Genomic DNA, 20447 nt, shown 5'->3' with positions numbered 1-20447 from the left:
TATTGTACTGGAAAAACCTTTGAGCCTCATAATCCTCTTACTGCTGTTTTAATTTCAATCCTTTTTTTTTTATTTCACAGAAGTTTGCCTGCAACTTTTAAGGCCTCTGTCGCACACAATTATCAACACGGGCATGTCACCTTCTTGGGTCTCAGTATGCAGACAAATGTTTCTGTCTAGACAATGGTAAGCGCACACACACAAGCAAAAAGGAAGCAAAACCAAACAAATGGATGTGCCCTGCTTATCAATCAAAGCAGAGGAAGAGGAAATCAATAAGCCAAAACATTTAGAGGAGGAGGACACACAAATGATCATTTAGGTCTCTTCAGAGCAACAAACGCTGCTGTAAAACACTGATTAATGTGGTTGGTAGTCTATGCTGCCAAATCTATCACAATGTTGAAGCCCGTTACAGAAGAATAAAGGACATATTTGTGCGACAACAGAATTGAAATTTTAGTTATTATGATCCCATCCATCCATTTTATATGCTGCTTAGCCTTACTAGGGTCACAGGTATGCTGGAGCCTATCCCAGCTGTTTTCGGGCGAGAGGTGGGGTACACCCTGGACTGGTTGCCAGTCATTCACAGAAGTTATTATGAATCTATGCATAATAATAATGCTAATAATAATAATAATAATAATAATTCATTCATTTTCTACCGCTTTTTCCTCACAAGGGTCGCGGGGGTGCTGGAGCCTATCCCAGCTGTCTTCAGGCGAGAGGCGGGGTATACCCTGGACTGGTGGCCAGCCAATCAGAGGGCACATATAGACAAACAACCATTCACACTCACATTCATACCTATGGACAATTTGGAGTCGCCAATTAACCTAGCATGTTTTTGGAATGTGGGAGGACCGGAGTACCCGGAGTAGAATTAAAGTAGAAAAAAAGTAAAATAAAAATTTCATCAATGATTAGCAATAATAATACATTATATAACCAAATAAATGAATAAGAATAAAAACAAAAAGTGTAAATTTGACAGGAATTTATATAACAAAATAAAAAAAGAATTAATTTACTAATACATTATCCATATTTGGACATTCATTCATTCATTCATTTTCTACCGCTTATAGCCACGAGGGTCGCAGGTGTGCTGGAGCCTATCCCAGCTGTCTTTGGGCAAGAAACAGGGTACACCCTGGACTGGTCCCCAACCAATTGCAGAGGTTATTATGAATCAAAGCATAATAATGCTAAGAATGCTAAGGCTGTGGGTGCGTGGGGGTGGGGTTGGGGGGGTGGGGTTATGAATGCAATTTTAAAGCCCACGTGCAACGGTTTAAAAGTCAACAGTCGCCTGTGGCTCCAGAGAGAAAAAGTTCACTGTAGCGTTAAATTTTATTCTAGCCTGCTGTTAGCGCTAAAAGAAAGGGACATTTTTTTTGATTGTGCAACACCTTTTATGTGAATTTATGGCTGTTTTATTAATGAACGGCACAAAGAGGTGTCAGCGATGTGCTGACCCACATTTCCTTTGATAACAGCAGGCCGCAATCTTAATATAACTCATTGTTTCGCCACATCTCTACTTATTCCCTCCCCTCCGTCTGCATGTTAAACATCCCTCCAGCGTCGGTAGTAGCGCACACTGCAAATACGCTATCACGGCCACTGAACATGGCATTTGAGACACATTGGCGCATGCAATAATTAATGAGACAAAACTTGCTTTGCTTCTTTACAACAAAGCCGGCAAATGAAAGGGCAGCCCGGAAAGTCTGAGGAGGGCCTTGTAAAAAAAAAAAAAAAACATGTGCTGATACCATCTTTTATTGAAATGCTGCCAGAAGGTTGTCACCACCAAAAAAAAAAAAAAAATCAAACTGAATTTGAGAGCAGAGCTGTATCGTATATTTAGACCCCAGGCTCTTGGTGATGGAGAGATCCACTCTGCTCTTTAAATTATCCCCCTTTTTCCTTGATTTTCATCCAATTTTGCCTATGCCATGATCCCAAACACAGGATGACGCAAAAACAACACAACAATTTCCGTATAGGAACACAAACATGCTTGATTTTGGTGCAGCTTTGGCTAAATATGAAATATAGAGCTCAAAAGGGGAAGCATGACAAAAGATGAAATCCTGTCACAATGTTGTTGGATGTCTGTTAGGATTAAGGACAAAATTAAGGACATTTGTGGTCTGGAATCGAGTGGAATTACATTTTTTATTAGAACTACAATTACAAAATTGGTTCTGTTAGTGCTACATTGTGCATACTTTTTTAATATACAACTGTGTGGTCAAAGAGAGATCCATTTTCCTTTTCACAAGTCAATCAATTGTATTTTTCATCAATGGAATACTACAGAAATCAGACTTTTATAAATGTAACATCACTAAGTCGTACGACTTTTGTGTCACGTCCGGGCTTGCGAGTTTTGCAGTACGACCCCAGGAAAAGAGCAGGAGCAAGGAAAACGGAAGGGAACAACAAAGGAAGTGGTTACCAAAATAAGGGCATGGAAACCGGAACAGAGGCAAAGAAGGAAACTAAGAGAGCTGTCACGAGGGGGTGAAGCCCGCTCATTTTGCACTCAATGTTTTTTTTTTTAACACTTTTTGAAGAACCCCAAATTTTCCCACCATGCAACCAAATGTTCCGCTTGAACATTCAGGACATATTTGAACCTCCAAAGTCATTCGTCCTCTTCATTCTCAGTGGAAGTGTGCAATTACGCTTCAGTGATTGTGAAGTGAACCTTCGAGTCACCTTTGAGTGACATGACATAATAAACAATTCTCTTTTTTTAATGGAATACCATTCCCGTATGACAGTGGATCCTAAACTTTTTACAGTAGCGCACCCCTTCAGACTTGAAGCCATGTACCCCCCTACTACTGCACACTTAAAAAAATCAAGTTGTCAAGTTTATTGATATAGCCATTAATCACAAAAGAGCCTCAAAAGGCGTAACAAGCAGGCAACAGTAGACAACAATACCCGATAGATGATAGACGACATCCCTTGAGCTGAACCCCCATCCGGGCAAGGAAAAAATTAAAACACAGATAGGACGAATCCATTCTGGATGATCAGGCTGCAATGGATGTCGAGTGGGCAACATGTAAAGGAGCGGCAGTCAAACAGGCCAGGAATACTATTGACTAAATGCTAAAGTGTAAAAATAAGTCTTGATTCAGGACTTCAACATTTCTACTGAGGTAGCAGCTCTAATATTAGCAGGTAGGGCATTCCACAGTGCAGGAGCCCGAATAGAAAAGGTTCTGAGCGTAGGTGTCTAGACGGAGTATAGGGTACAGTTAAGTCAACCAGATAGGAAGGTACCAACACATGTACAGTAATATTTTGCAGACAAGTAACAGAACCTTAAAGTCACATCTTAAATGAACTGGGAGCCAGTGCAAGTTGCCAAGTACTGGAGAAATATGGATGGATTTGGGCGTCCTTGTAAGGAGTCATGCTGCAGCATTTTGTACTAATAACAGGCGTTTCGTGACAAATGCATGGACTAGAGTCTCTGTAAATAGTAAATAGAATACTATGATAGAATAGAAGAATAGAAAAATAATAGAATACGCCATACTTTTGCGATGTAGATGAAAAACATGCTGTTTTTTGTAACATTCTTAGAGTCAAATCCAATATCACATCGAGATTTTTTACTGAGTCCACTGAGTGGTGTCCTTAAACAGGTAACTCTGTTTAGCAGGGGTCAACATTTCAGTTTTGTCTGGGTTCTTGAGTAAAAATTTACACAACCGTGGGTCAGCTAGCTTTAATGACACATACAGTACAGCTGAGTGTTGTCTGCATAACAGTGAAAGCTAATGCTATGTTTGCGAATGATGTCACCAAGTGGCAACATGTAAATATTGAACAGAAGAAGGCCAAGCACTGATCCTTGTGGAACTCCAAGTGACACCACAGTATCCAGAAGTGATGAAATCTCATGTGGGGAATTTATTTACACCAAGCGACCCTCAGTAATCACATAACTGCCATATGATAATTATATATGTAGTCTTATGGAGGCAGGGGTGAGGGGGTAATTAAAATAAATAAAGGCAAATATTCGTCGGAATCCTCACTCTCTCATCCTGATGAGGACATTCCTTGACAGGTTTTAAAAGTGCAAAGAACATCAATATAAAATCTTCAAGATGAAACACTCCTAATGCACAATAATCATCAAAATTACTTGTTAATATAACTCACACAGAGAAATAAACAACTTCATACTCTGTCTCCTGTGAGCTCTGCATTGTGACTCGTTCAAGTGCACTCCGAATTGTGAGTTTGAGGCACTAATTGTTTTTCATTTTTATTCACATACACCATTGACAATTGGCATACCCCCCTTTGGGAACCTTGGACATATGATGAAGAGTAGTTTTAGTTAGCAAAATGTTTCCCCATATATTTTTACAGTATAATCTGCACATATGAAGTGTGTGCACCCAATCTCCAATGGGTGTGTGCAGAGTGCTTGTGCGAGATAAACTCAGGTAAAAAAGAGGAACTAAAAAAAATGTCAGTAGGTTTCCTCTCCAATTGGCCGCTCCCTTTAATTTGCACACTTTGGCGTCAGTACAGCTCTCGCATCATAAGCGTGTCCTCTATTTACCGCTCCTATGTTGACATTTGGGAGTTGACCTTTGAAATCAAACGGCGGCGGTGACCAGGGATGGCATTAATGAGGGAATTTGGTAAGCAATTTAAAAGTCCATTAACGTGGCGGAAGCATTTCCACTCTGCAGTTTCCTTTAAAAAAAATAAAAAAATAAGTCTGCTGCAGCTAATTGATATTCTGGGTAAGGGTGGCTATAAAAGTTTTTTTCTGTGTAGAGCTGCGTCGTCTTGCGGTGCATTACACAATATCAGCCCCTCTCTAAATAAACATCGGGGGTTGGTGGGGTGTTTAATGGGCCATCTCATTCTGCATGCTGAGTGAGGGAGCGCTAAATCCCTGTCAGTGTCATTTTCATGTTTTTTCCTTGAAGATTGCAACAAATTAGCACAAAAAGGGAGATGGAGGGCTATCAGAGAGACTATCAAGTACACTTACATGCTGTTTTCTCCCGCCAAACGTTCACATAATTTGCCTAACTCACAGTTCAATACTAATGGGCTTACTTTAAAGATGCACTTGTGCAGAGGCTAGCTTGTTTTAAAAATCCATTTCCGACAGTACTTTAAGAAGCCATATTTGGTTACTGAAGTGGATCCTAAAAATGAACCTTGTGTGATATTATATACATAGTCTCTTACAACAGCAAATAACCACCGGCGTCTCCAATTAGTGCCAAATCAAAAAACATTGTTATGTAGGAAGCATTGTGGCTGTAGGCAATGTCATTTTCATTAAAGGGGGCCCATTATGCTCATTTTTTGTTCCTTTGAATTGAGTTGTGGACTCCTATAGAGCAGCTACACACAATGACCCACACAGAAAGCTTTCTAGATATTAGAGAATCTTCACCTATTCCAGTTGTATTTCTTTGAATTCCGTGCTTCCCGCTCTGTTTTAATTTATTTTCACGTGGTTGGCCACACCCCTGAGTGCTCAGAAGGACCCAGTACTAGCCTGCCATTAGCTGCCAACCCAACGTTATAGGAGTTGATTTTTTTTTTTACGGAAGTAAAGACTCTACAGTCTGAAGTTTCTTAAGAAAAGAAGTTTCTTTAAGACATCTCTCAATGGTAAGTAGCTTTAGCATTTTAATGTTACGTTTTTTACAGCATGTGTAATTTTTTTAGTGGAACTACCAGCATGTAAAAAAAACTGGGGTGGGGAATGTCTTTTGGGAAACGGCATACATGGAGCAACCCGCTGCATATAATTCTATACAGACAATTGCATTTGTTCCATGACTTACACAAAATAAACAGGAAACTGATAATTTTTTACGTACTGCTTGCTCTTTTGACTCTTCGACATGACCAAGTGATGTTGGAAAGCCATCAGGCTTTAGCAATTTGTTGGCTAGTCCAGCTGCATTGTGGCCCATGTTCACCAAAAAGTCCAGTGGGAAATGCCGTTGACTGATTAAAATATTAGCATTAACATTTATTTTGCTAGTAATTGTAAAAAAAATTGTAAACAAATATTTTGTTCCCTTCTACCCAGAGAAACACTTTTTACAAGTCATTGCTAGCTTGGGGGAGGGCAGAGAGTATATCTGGCCTGCAGCCACGCCCATAATGAATCCTACTCTGTGACATCACAAAGGAACAGTTTTGCAACACCCTCTGAAACCGAGCGTTTTCAGCCATCCCAAAATTTTTCCAGGGCTCACATCCAAATGAGTAAACCTCATTATCTGAAACTTTGACATCGTTTAACTACATTTTTAGGTCAGAAAGCAGAATACTAGGTCCCCTTTACTCCACATACTCCACGAGATGGCAGTAGCTGCCTTTAAAGTACCATGAGTGGTCAGCTTCTAGTAATTTTAACTACCTTTGCTGGTGTGAAACTCATGTTTGTTGTTTACTACACAAGTCCAAACCGTTTCCCATTTACGATGTTTTACTCTGGTCCTATAGGTGGCAGTAGTTTTGTCAAAATTGTCGTACATCACCCCAAAATAAAACTATGTCTGGCAGAGGTTTGCGGTTGGCTTGGTGGTATTATCCTGGAAGTTTAGCTCCAGCAACCAGCAACACCAGATGTTAGTCACCCCCGCACAGATGACTGAATGGATCACCCCGCTACCATTATTCGACACAAGAACAAGCCAAATGAACCTTTCAAAGGCAGTGCAATAACCCCCGTGTGCGTTCTGGAAGCGGGGGCATAAGAGACCCACGGGGGACTTTTGGGAAGGAGAGGATGCGAGACGTCAGGGAAAGGAAGTCCACAAAAGATGGACCACCGCAGAGCTTGTAGATGTCGTCGCTCGTCTGCATTTTAGCCTTTATTTTCATACCATGCTCTATCCTTTTCCTCAACAGGAAACCGTCAGGATGAGGCTTTGCAGGAAGGACTGCGGGATTCTTCGGAATGAATAAGAAGGATGTGAAAAAAAGAAGCAGGAAACCGTAAACTGTAAAACAAAGTAGATTTAACAGGGAATTCTGCATCCAATGATGAGCGTCTATTCAGTTGCTTTGGGTTAGAAGAGTGATGCTAACTGATCAGGGCCTCATTTAAAGCCCACACTGCCATTAATCCCATTGATGTACAACCCCCCCACCCCCCTCCTCCTCCCCGCTCCACTTTCCTGATCCCCTATTGACAGATGAGAAACAACACCAAGGCGGTGGCCATGATAACAGCCTTGCTTGTACAAAGTTGTATCGATACCGACGCCCAGAGAGGTATCAAGATTGCCGGTTTCCTTGTCGGAGTTTGTCACTGTCTTCCATTCAGCGCACGAAGCAGTGGGATGAGGCAATCCTGGGGGCGAGTCAACGGGGATATAGAGGACTAAGAGGAAACAAAAAGCTACTCAAGTGTTGCTGACACAACATTTTGAGGCTCAAGAGATGATCCTGCAGGGAGAAAGAAGTATTTGCTCCTCCACAGAGGCCCAAAATGAAAAATATGCTTTGAAATATTTATTCTGTCCAAGTGGAAGAGAAAGGAATGAAGGTGATGACATGAGAAGTTGATTCATCATCTGTTGAAAGCGATCATACGCCATCTGACCTTCATCTCACACTTTAAAGCAGGGGGTCATTTATCTGCTGTACGACACTTGAATGCCAGTAGGAATTTTTTCGACTTTCCCTGAGATGCTAGCAGGGGGATTGCCTCCTCTCTGCCTCTTTGTCTGCATCATCCACGTATGCATTGATGCATTGTGGGTCTAATGGCTGCTTTGTTTGTGCAGGAGAAAAGCCTTTGATGCCTAATGATGGGCGGGCGCTCAGATTGATCTGGAACTATGTGGGCTGGATGAAAAGAGAGTGTGGGGTTGGGGGGGGGGGCGACGTAGCTAGATCTTGTGTACTTCCTCAAGGGATCTTAGCGCTATACCGTCATCCCTCGTTCATTGTGGTTAATTGGTTCCAGATTAGAACCCGATAAGTGAATTAGAATAATTCAATATTAATAAATGATACGTATTTGTAGTTCGAGCATTTAGAAAACCTTAGTCTTTCAATATTTTTTGACTACTAATACGCCATAGCCAATCACGAAACAGTGATCGTTTTTTGATAAATAATTAAAAAGCATAACAGCAAGGCAGCAAGGCAGTATTGCCAGAGACATTTAGTCATTTAGTCACTAGGTGTGTAGTTTACAAAAGCAAATAGTCCCCAGTTAGCGCTGGGTCAAAAAACAGCTGTGGGTGTAGGCCACCTCCTGATGTCTTTTTTCCCTACAAGATGGCAGCTGCTGCATTTGAAGTATCTGTTTTATTTTCATCTGCATGTGCTTTAAAATGTTGCTCGTCAGCTGTTGGTGTTAAACCCATGCATTTTGTCCTTGCCGTAATGTTCTTGAACTCATCTGTTCTATTCACTCGACATACTTATTAACTGATTCAATACCACATAGTATTTATACAATCACCGGATCCCACAATGTGTTTCTATGCAAGAGAGGCTAAAAGGGGTGATGAAGCAACTCCTCACCAATGGATTTGGCTTGAGAGCAATTTTAATGCCATAAAAGCGGCCATTAGGTGGTAGAAGTGCATCGTGAGATAGAGAAGAAATGCCACTTGACAGGGAAGAGGAAGCCCTTGCATAGAGGCAGCTGTTACATAGTGAAAAAAATGACACAAATTTTAATCCATGCATGCACATGCACACATATGCACACACATAGTTTGGTTCCAGATCACATTGTTCAGTTTTATGTTATTATCTTATAGTAGATCCATGGGTGGGTCAACTGTGAAAGTGAAAGTTATGCTTGTGTTTCACAGCTGGTTTTCTTTTTTTTTTTTTAGTTGGCAACTGATATTTTCCTGAAACGTACCCTTGTTCTACTGCTGATTACTAAAGAATGGAAAAAAGGTAGAAACAAACTTTTTTTCTGGTGAAAGACAGGAATCTAATCTTTCTTTTGGTAGGTTCAATGTTTACAACAGAATATTCTGTGTGCCTTGAAAGATGAATAAAAATGGTCAAAATTCTTACAAAATGTCTGTGATTGAATCAGTTATTCATTCATTCATTCATTTTCTACCGCTTTTCCTTACGAGGGTTGCAGGGGGTGCTGGAGCCTATCCCAGCTGTCTCCGGGCGAGAGGCGGGGTACACCCTGGACTGGTCGCCAGCCAATCACAGGGCACATATAGACAAACAACCATTCACACTCACATTCATACCTATGGACAATTTGGAGTCGCCAATTAACCTAGCATGTTTTTGGAATGTGGGAGGAAACCGGAGTACCCGGAGAAAATCCACGCATGGGTGGAATTGAACCCTGGTCTCCTAGCTGTGAGGTCTGCGCGCTAACCACTCGACCACCGTGCTGCCCTCAGTTAGTCATATTTACTTGTTACATATATATAGTATTTTTTACATTTTTTTAAATAGCAGTCCCTTTCCAATTGTCTCCTCTTTATTTATTACACCAGTGTTCCAGTATCCAAAATGGTACGATCCTGTTGTCTTGCTTACATAAACCAGGAATCGTTGTACAACATAGTTTAGTGATCTTGGCATACTGACCATACTGTGTATTATACATTAATGACAAGATTATCACAAAAAATCACGTCTAAGCAGTAAAAAAAAGTGCGTCTTCCATGTAAGACATTTTTCAGCTGTTGTGTTGCTCTCCCACTCCCTTCTTCCTCCAGCCTCATTTAAATAGAACGTCTTGGGAATTCCCCGCCATTCAATTAACTCTTCAGGTCATGTTCAAGCTCAGGCTTGCACCACTTACTTTCTCCCTCCCTTGATCGGCTCCCCGTCTACAGGGAGTTACATGCTTCTAATCCATCAATTAAGGATATCAGCACATCGCTCCTCTGGCCCATTAGTGCCGGTATCATCATATGACTAAGTTTAGAATCCTTCAGCACATCCAATCTTGGTCAATCTGCAGTCAGGCAATAATATAGATGGATGTGTGTAACATAAATGTAAAAGACGGACCCGATTTGTTTTACTTCTAACACAGCAACAGTACAGATTCACATGTTGCCAAGAAAAAAAAAATCTTAAATACATAAAGCCTCCCTTGGGAATGACGCACAAGCATCAACCTATCAATATTTCACAAGTGAGGTGAGCACGCCGCCTGATTGAATAGGAAGACTACACTGCCTCTCTTTTGAAGTAGGCCTTCTACGTGTGAAATATTTAAGTGAACGGTTGGAGTCTTCTTGGCTTCCTGGCACGGAGATGCTGCTTTCACGTCTGCACACCTGCCTTAAAATATAATTACACGCCAACCACTTCTTGTTTAAAATGTTTGTCAGCTTCATAGAGATGCAGCATTACTCAGCTTAATCCCGATGCATTCCCAGTCCGTTTGGGAGACTAGTCTGGGTCTTCCTCGAGGCTGTCTTCCAGTTGGACGTGTCCTGAATATGTCCCCAGGGAGGCGAGCGGGAGGCATTCGAACCAGATACCCGAGCCACCTCATCTGGCTCCTCTCAGTTCCACACCAAGTCTCTCCTGGATGACAGTGCTTGTCATCCAGCCCAGACACCCAGCGGAGAAAACCCACAATTTTGTCTTTTTGGTCACCACCCAAAGCTCACCATAGGTGAGGGTAGGAACCTAGATCGACCGGTAAATTGAGAGCGTTGCCTTTTGGTTCTTCACCACAACGGACTGATGTAGAGTCGATCTGTTGAGCGTCGCCTGTTGATCTTGCGTTTCATCCTTCCCTCACTTGTGAGCAAGACCCCAGGGCACTTAAACTCCTCCACCTGGGCAGGTTCTCATCCCTGACCTGGAGATGGCACCTGTAATATTAGCAAAAAAAATAACGTAATTTTAGTGGCATTGAGTCTAAATGAAACATTTTTTTTTTTTTGAAAAAGTCAGAACCAATGTTGTAATAGCATTAGTATTGATGATTAGTTCATGTAGTCATTGCCTTGTGGAGTTAGTAAACACTACATGGGGAGGGCTTGCAGCGTTAATGCTAATGTTTTTTTAACGCAATGGTTATTTGCTTTTGTAGCCCATACAACTGACATCTTAATTGGAGCAATTGTTTACATTAATACAGAGTAGTCATTCTCCCTGTTCCTGCCGACTTTCCTTGTCCTTTCCTTGTTGTGTTGTGTGATGCTCCCAATGGTAGATGACCTTTTCTTGGGCTTTTGGGGTAGAAATGCCTTTCAAATTCTGCCCAGTAACAATCCCTGTTTCGCACAAACTAACAAAACTAGAAGGATATACTCTACAAATGTCTTCATACATTTCCCAGTTTCCTTCATGTGAGAAGGGAGATGGAATTAGTTTAGTTGCTTTCCCTCCACTGGAGCTCAGTCATCACCTCAGCTCCTGCATCGCGGAGCCAAATAAAGATGTGCTGACAATGTGCCAACTTCTCCTTAGAGACACATGGTAGAAGTGGGAGCTCTAAATCTTTACTCTCCTCCATTTCCCACAATACCGGCAGCTTCCTGCTCTACATTGTCCCCCCACTGCCTTTACCTCCTACACATATTCCTCATTTTATCACTGTTCGCTTTTTGTTTCATAGCACAGAACGGAGCAAGGGTAGGAGAAGCTGTGGATGAGAGTGAAGGTCTCCCAGCTGAGGTTGTCGTTCTCAGCTGACTTGCCAGAACTGAAGTGGTTGTCTTTTGAGCTTTCTTTTTGAAGTTGAGCCCAAGGATTACTGTGCTTGCTTCCTCAGCAGTGGCAAACCTATGTATGATTCCTGAGACTTAGGAGCAGCAGTGGAGGAGGAGGAAGGGCAGTAAAGTTTAAGCCTTTGGGAAATGGTTGCAATTGAAAGCGAGCGTGGTGACAAAAGTGTGAGAAAGTGATGGATGCTCATCATGAGATGAAGGTCTGGCAATAGAAGGACTCAATAGTTTCTACAGTTCTAGTAATGGTACATTTTAATGGTCCTGAGGGATTCTCAACTGGTGGGTTGGACAAAGCCCCATATTCCACTATTTTCTACTAATTAAATCAGCCACAGTAATTATGTCATGGCATGACTCAGGTGTTAGCGTGCTCGTCTCCTAACCTTCAGGTTGCGGGTTTAGTTCAGGGTTCTCATAACAACCATGCTGGGTCTGGTGCTGGAATGAATAAAGTCCAGTAAAACCATATCCATAGGACATGTGTGTATGCTACATGCAGTCTGGCTTGCATTTCCCATTTTCCCAAATCCGGTTTCGATGTCATTATCCGGTGTAAACGACAGCTGGTGACTTTACCTCCATTGGTGGTAGTAGTGCAGGTGGCAAGCTGACAGGAGATGGAGATAAACGCAGGACATGTCAGTTTGATGGAATGGCAGCGAGAACGAGGAGGGGGCGGAGGTGGATTGGAGTTCCTGCCGAATGGATTGAAATCAACCGCACTCGCTTTGGACCCGGCAATGCGGGGGAGTCCATGTGTGACGAAGGGAAGATGGCAGAGAGTGTTATTAGGAGCATGATAACATCCATTAATAGTAGCTCTTAATGTATAGTCTGTGGGGTGGGGGTGGGGGGGGGGGGTTGAGGGGGGGTACACTATAATGCATGCAATCGCAACCTACTGCTATTTTTACACTGCAGTCTTACAGCATGGCACTGTTCTTTTCCACCAGCAGATGGAGCTGATGATATATTGAAGGTGCTGCAACACTTACATATCTTCTGCTTTATTTTACACTTAACTTTTTGTTTGCTTGCTATGCTAGGGCCCCACTGGGTTTTTTATTAATCATAAAGCGGAGGAGGCCTGTTTGCCTACTTGAAGCTTGTCAGAGGTGAGGTTGAGGCAGGATAATCCGGCAAAGAACATGTCTCATGCAGAGGTGGGGAGGGGGGGATTATTTGCTGCTGAAACTCACGCTGTGTCCACAAGCAAATCAAATGGAGAGCTCTTAAGTGCAACACATACAGCTGCTCCAAATGAAGCTGATTGAGTCTCTCAAAACAGGAAGGGATTCATTCGGCATTTCCAAAAAAAAAAAAAAAGATGCAGAATTAAGATTTGCACAATCCAAATTTGCCAAGGAATTATGACGTTCTACTTTAAACAAAGAAGCTGCTTATTTTTTTTTGCATGGTTTCAAGGGGTGTTGCCATGGCTACCAGCATCCACTGTTTGAACTCTTTCCATGTTGGTCAGCAAATGAGTTCACATCAGTATTTTTGCTTTTGTACAGTGCAGGCTCTAGTAAAGCTTGAAAATAGAAAGCTTTCAGCGCAACATTACCACATGAAATCATAAGCATTAATGCCACTTGTATTAGTGCGTCCTTCCAAATCAGAGAGAGAGACACTTACCTCGGATCCTTTTCGTAGAATCTTTACTCTTACTCATAACAAATGGGAGGAAATCACAATTTCTGTTTATGCATAGTAAAGGTATGGTTATGGTCACCCATCATGGACCTGAGTCATACTCATTTTATGATTTATTTAAACTGTTCTATTTGTAAGGTGAAACAATTACTGAAACTGCATAACATTTTCGAATATTTACCACTAATTATTGACAAATGTATCCGGACATATAAAAATGTCGATATTTAAGAGGATACTATATTTGCATGGTTGGGTGGTGCAGGCGTCCCTAACGAAGTGTCCAGTGAGTGTACTGTATAAATAAATATGGCTTTTGGCGTATGTTGTTGGTCTACCAGCCAGATGCACACTGGAGATGAGAATAGCGCTGTGCTAATTAGCATTAGTCCGTCTTGATCATGTTGGGGCGTTGTTTTCCTTCCTCCTGGATGATGGGGAGGTGGGGGTGTTGCCTTGGGATACGAGGTAATTAAGAGACATGTTCCTGTGAAAACTGATATTCCCTTTTATGCCCCATCCAGGCAAGTGGAACAGTTTGAAATAATACCGCCGTAATGGGGACAATGCAAGTGACTAAAATAGATTTCCATTGGCTGGTTAAGTCTCTGCGAGGACATATGCAACGGGAGGAAAGCTGAAAGACAAAAATATGCTTGTTAATTAATCAAACCTACATTTGCATCAAGAGAAAAGAGGCGGTGTAAGCAGAAAAGAGCGTTTAAGTGAATGTGCGTGCTGGACTGGCTGCAGATGAGTGCCTCAAATACACATTGGTGCACAGCCCAAGTACAGTGGGAGGCTGGAGACTGTGAACCTGGTCCATGGGGACTTATGGGGGTCAGCGATCTCAGAGAGTATGATGGATGTATTGGCATAGTCGACTCTATGTTGTACTTGTTCTCTTCACTCATTCGGAACAGTGGGCACTCGCCGGTGTTGCCTGTGACTTTGCTGCAGCCGGTGAACTTGTAGGCCTTCGGCAAGTTGCCACTATTTCCCCAGCTTTGGCTGAATTTACCCCCTTGTGGAGTTAGATATTATTAGGAGCCTGAAACCCCCTCAGAAATTGTGTGCAAATGCTGACAAATGATGCTGATAAGTAAGAACTGTTGATACATCAAAGTATATCATATCAGTACCCAGATACAAATAAACCCATCAGAGTATCCAAGGACTTTGAGGAATGACATTGGAGCAATCTGATTGGATGTTTTATACTTTTTCAAACAGAAACAAATGGAGATGGGCGGCACGGCGGACGAGTGGTTAGCGCACACACCTCACAGCTAGAAGACCAGGGTTCAATTCCACCCACGGCCATCTCTGTGTGGAGTTTGCATGTTCTCCCCGTGCATGCGTGGGTTTTCTCCGGGTACTCCGGTTTCCTCCAACATTCCAAAAACATGCTAGGTTAATTGGTGACTCCAAATTGTCCATAGGTATGAATGTGAGTGTGAATGGTTGTTTGTCTATATATGCCCTGTGATTGGCTGGCGACCAGTCCAGGGTGTACACTGCCTCTTGCCTGAAGACAGCTGGGATAGGCTCCAGCACCCCCGCAACCCTCGTGAGGAAAAAGCGGTAGAAAATGAATGAATGAATGAACAAATGGAGATAAATTTCACATGACATTTTTTACTGTACAATGAAAACCACATCAAAATGTTTTTACAACACTGAGTACTGTGTTTCTTAACTTTTGCACCAAAGTATCGCCAAAGCTAAAGACCATCGCCAAAGACTGGTTCCTGTTTTCCATGTAGAGGCAAATATGTCATTAAAAATACACACAGAACATAGACGGACTCACGCAGTGTATTAACAACACGACAAGATGCATGCATACTGTATGTTAACCAGAAATGTTTGCAAATTGAAACAGATTTCAGATAGAACAAACCCTCACAAAATTAAAGGAGATGCATAGTTTGTATGTCCGTACAACTTCAGGCGAGAGGCGGGGTACGCCGTGGACTGGTCTCCAGCTAACCACAACCAAATGTAGAATGAATGGACACACAACAAAAGCACATTTCACCCACCTACGATTTAAAAAAAAGTCTATGTGGGTGTGGGGTAATGTCCAATTCTGCCCACAACCTAAAGTAGGCTTTGAGCTTTGGCCCCTGTGAGATTGAGTTTGACACCCCCTGCTCTAAAAAGATAAGGCACTGAGAACTAAATACTTTCCATAAGATGTGTTGTTATTCCACCTCTTTGTCCGTGCCTCTTTCTACTGATTTTTTTTCCTCCTGTGAACCCTTAGCTGAAAACAGCATGAAATTGGTGTGGATTGTTTGGTATTTAACTGTCTTTTTCCTCCTCAGAATTTTTTAGAAAGTATGAAAGGACGTGCTCCACATTACCTGCTGTGTGGCCACTCTGGATCCGTGATAAGCACTCTTTTACTTTGCCGAGGCGAAGACGAGGGTTAATAACCGCATCTGTGCAGCACAGGATGTGCTTACCTGTGCCCACCTGTCATCTCCAATCAGCGTTTTGATCCGCGGGCGCTCATACAGTGTTTGGCAGCTTGTCTCATGTTGTGGACAGGCGGCGTAGGAAGAGGATGGACACCCATGCTGCTTTGCAATCTGAGCAGGATTTCCATGTGACCACACATGTTAACCCGGGATTATTTGACATCCTTGTGGTCGTGTTCAGCTTTTCAACACACGCCGCCAAGCCACTCTTGCCGTGCTTTTGAAGGCCAGTCAGGCAGAATAATCCATATTCCTGCGGTAAAGTAAGGACAAGTGCACTAAAGATGACGCATTGACTCAAATACAGTCGGACTCTTGGATAGCAAAAGGTTTAGTGTGCTTATTTTCTAGTGTAAATAGGCTTATTGGCTGTGTTTGGTGAAGAGATAATGTGTATCTTTGGGATTTTCCAATGCCGAAAGGCTGTTGCCTGCTTGGAGCAAAAAAAAAAAAAAAACAGCCAGGTGTGACAGTGTTCCCGAGCTGACTTAACACAAAACCAAGCTGCCAATTTGCAATAAATTGGGGGAAAAAAGTGCAGAGTTTCACTGTGTGCCAAGGATGCCAGCTTGGATTTATGCCCTGCATATAAATATCCTGTTTAATCTCACAAAAATCATTGGAAATGATTAAAATTGTGGAATAGTCCAATTAAGTAGGATGAAATATTACCTGTTAATTACACATATTTCTTAATAAGAAATCGTATTAAGAATACTGGGAACAAACCAATTTATCTTAGATTTGGGGGTTTTCATCTAAATAGCACTTTGAAAAGCTACTCGATCATTTTCTTGTAAACTCCTTCCTGGAGCGTTTTATTATCTGAGGGCCACGAGACAAGCAAGGCAATGTCCCCGTCACAAATAAACATGTCAAATAATTCTCACCTAATTGAACTGGAGCCACCTCATTGAGCCTCTTTATTAATTTCTGATTAAATATGCCGGTAACATTCAATGCAGGCAATTCTGATTGCGTTCGTCTGTAACATAAAATTAATGAGGTGCACAACCAAATATAACTGAGAGCGTTGCATTGCAGATCAAGCTAATATACATGTAAGTAGGGAAACAGAAATGAATTATCTGTAATTAGTCGTAATCGTCTCATGCTTTGCTCATGCTGTGCTTGATCCAAGCATAGCAGAAGGCATGTGTGCATGGACGGAAATATGGATTTTTAATCCTAATGCGAAAAGTAATGACAGGTTTACATTGTTTGGATGCAGAGAAAAGTTTTGTAGTTTTGATTGAGGATCTTAATGAGCACCGTTGTAATTACTGTACCACAAAGGTTGAAAGCAGGGAACTCTAGCCACCTCACCATTCAATTAATTTATCATTGCAGTTCCATAACAACAGAATTAAAATTATGACTGTACAAACACATGTGACTATAGCAACAGCATAATCCTTAAAGGTAAAGGACCTCGGGATATTCCTGGCTGCTCATCAGTAACAGTCTGCCATTAGTCATTAAAATCTTATGACACCCATCTCATGAGACAAGGCAATGCCCAAGATTGGGTTAATTAGAACAAGACACTTTAAACATTAATTTTAACAAAAGTACAATGAGAAATATGACTGGACAAACAATTACAATGCAGGCATGTTTTGAAATATTTATTGTCTCACAAATTGACGCAAACTTTGTCAACATTTTGTGAGACCACAGGCAATTCTTACTGTCTGGCAAACATTTTTGACTTTTAAACTGTATTATAGAACAGCATTTCTTTTGCAATGTAGCAAACTATGTCACGACCTGTGTGGGTTCCCTCGTGACAGTTTGTTTGGTTTCCGTTCTGGACTCTTATTTTGTATTTAACTTCCTGTTTTGCCCTGTCTTCCTTGGTTGCCCCACTCATCCACACCTGTCCCTAATTTGTATTAGTCTATTTAGTTCAGGTGTGCGCTTCTCCCTTTGTGGGATCATTGTTGTTTGTCCATCAGCTATCTGAGTTGCTTTTTTCCTGCTGCTGCAATTATTGCACGCAATAAACATTATTTACCTGCTATTGGTCCTGCTCTCTGCATCCTGGAGTCGAACCTTAAAGCAATGAAGCCGAGTCGTGACAAACTATACATATATGGTGTGTGACTGCACACCATTTTACGCTGTTCTGTTTGTTTTTACTTTAAATAAATTAGATAAATCGTGTCACTGAATGTTGACGGTTGAGATGAAGGCTCTGCATCTCAATGTGGAATTTTTTCCTCATGATTAAACTGGGTTTGGTGGTTATGTTTTCCTTTTTTGTTGCCACCACTTTTGGTCATTGAAGCAACTAGGTGCTGAACCAATGCACAGACTGAACTGAACAGACAAGCATGCGTATAGCAAAATTATCAAGTGTATTATTTCCTTGATATAATGAATTAATTTATTTGACAGTTGGGATAACAGGGTTTTTTGTCACATTTAAATCTTGCAAGATTCTTGTGACATGAGAAATGAGAATTTTCTGAATGACTTAAATTATGAAGGTTTAAGTTTCTGGGAATATGATTTTGAATACGCTGTGCATCCACACGGTGCCCTCACATCCGGCTTCTGAGGTCCATCGCGCTAATGGCGGCTCTGACAAAGTGTGTCCGACAATGAGCTAACCCTCAGGCAGTCGAGGTTGCCACATGTTCGGCTTCCACTCTGAGTTTATACACGGTAAATCAGGGATCTCCAGCCAGTAGATCATGAGCTTCCAGTAGCTCCTAACCACTTTTCAATTAGATCTCCAAAGACTTTATTCATTTATTATCAATTCTTATACCCACTATATTAGAAAATGGGGTTCATTTGTAATTCGCAAACACTTTGGGCATATGACCAATCTCAGCGGAGTGGGCGTGCCCGCAGGCAGGTGATTCAGCCGGTGTCAGAGCGTGTAGTGATTACGCAGAAGTATAATCCAGGCTTTACAACAATACGTGCTTTCACGGCAGTCTCCAAACCTCTCCAATAACACCAGAAAAAGTCACTAGATTTGTTTCTAGTCACTCTTTTGAAAAAGAGTTTCCAGTAGGGTCGGAATGCTCTTTAAATACAGCATCAAATTTGCAAAGATGGCAACACTGCACAGCTGTAGATCGATTTATTTTTATTTTATTGCTACAGTGCTTGTGCAGAAGGTGCTGCACAGCCGTGTTTCAAAGTAATTTAATTATTAATTATTGACATTCATAAATTGATTCATTTGCTGAATCTGTATCACCTGATGCATCTTGGATTTCTCCCAAACTGAGTTTGCCCTTGGCCATATTTATTGAAAATATCACCTTTCACAAATCAAGATTTGTGTCCGTATCCACTCAGCTTGGCGAATGCAATTAATCTGGTGTGACTTGACAAGTAAATAACAAGTACATTCTAAAAAGTCACCCCGCCGTGGCGTTCCTGAAGTACTTCCAAAGATAGACAGTGAACAAACACAGGTTGTTTGTAGTAGCTGCACTCGCCGGGGAAGGCCATTAGCTGCTCTTGACCTATGCCGTTAAGAGGTGTCCACTATGATTTTCTATTGTACCGCTTAGGCCTCTGCTTGGCTGCTGATGGTCTTTAGAAAACCCTCTAGGAGTGTGTGATTATCATATACTTCAAGACCATTACTGCCTGTTGCTCCTGTCACTGACTTCACATGCCACACGTCTTTAGATTGAAGGTCAAGTATGACATCGACGTATGCCACCCATTATGATCACTTATTTTCACTCACTGTCACATATAGAAGGACATTCCTACTCGGAGAGATCGCTGGCACCATCTTGTACCTATTTTTTTCTTTCCTCCATTTTTCCTTCAATTCCTCCATTTCTTATCTAGAGCAAAAACACTTCCATGTTTGACCCTGCCCTCTTGACATAAAGCAATCACCGTAATCGTCCTCCACTTCCCAAGTTAGACTCACACAAGGGGTGTCTGTCTCCTAAAGCACAGACAGTTCAAATTACCCTAGTCAATGTGAAGATGATTATGCCATCCTCTCACCTTCTTTTTTTTGTTTTTTTGTTCCATGCCTATTATGCTACTCCCAGGAGCCAGAGAATTGCCAACCAATCACCGCGCTGCTTGGATAGAACTCTAAATCATGGCACCGTTACAAAAAAAAAGATGATTTGTCTTTAAAATTGCAGGAGACGTTCCCATCCCGTGAATAGGAATCAAAGGATGGGGGGGTGGGGAGGGGGGGTCTGTTGCATCAAAGTGCACACTTCTAGCCTTGAGGTTCATTGGAGATGATGGAGAAAGTTTCTCTTCTCTTGTTGGTGGAAAGAACTGGAATAATGGTGGCAGGTGCAAGTTTGAAATGGTGTTTCAGTTAAGTTGGATTGGAACAAGTTGTCAAAAGCGTTATTTCAAGCTTCTTTTCACAGTTGAAGACAAAAATTAACCCCAGTTTTGGGACAACAACCAGTCACATGCAGTCAGTGGTTGATGTACCCCTGATCTAAAATAAATATTCATATTTGTCCATTGAACTTCATTCTAAATGTGCGTTCTGCATTGGAAAGTGGAAAGTGCTGAACTTGCTCCTTTGCTGTTGAAATACAGTGCACAAACCCTCGATGAGGCTGCA

General features: G+C 41.7%; 2 long non-coding RNA genes across 2 annotated transcripts in view; one reads left to right on the top strand and one right to left on the bottom strand.

The window, feature by feature from the left end:
- LOC144901801 (uncharacterized) overlaps positions 1 to 20447 on the top strand; it is a 50201-nt gene that overhangs the window by 8351 nt on the left and 21403 nt on the right. The gene's annotated exons all lie outside the window — the stretch shown is intronic.
- On the bottom strand, positions 10616 to 15992 carry LOC144901799 (uncharacterized). The gene is made up of 3 exons (XR_013629902.1): positions 12926 to 15992; positions 12303 to 12452; positions 10616 to 10865 (listed from the first exon to the last, which is right to left on the bottom strand). It is a non-coding gene; the product is annotated as an uncharacterized LOC144901799 (long non-coding RNA).

The sequence above is a fragment of the Doryrhamphus excisus genome, linkage group LG2, assembly GCF_037039965.1.
Source record: "Doryrhamphus excisus strain RoL-2023G ecotype Guam linkage group LG2, RoL_Dexc_Guam_v1.1, whole genome shotgun sequence".
NCBI classification, from domain to species: Eukaryota; Metazoa; Chordata; class Actinopteri; order Syngnathiformes; family Syngnathidae; genus Doryrhamphus; species Doryrhamphus excisus.
This window is presented reverse-complemented; position numbering and strand designations above follow the sequence as displayed.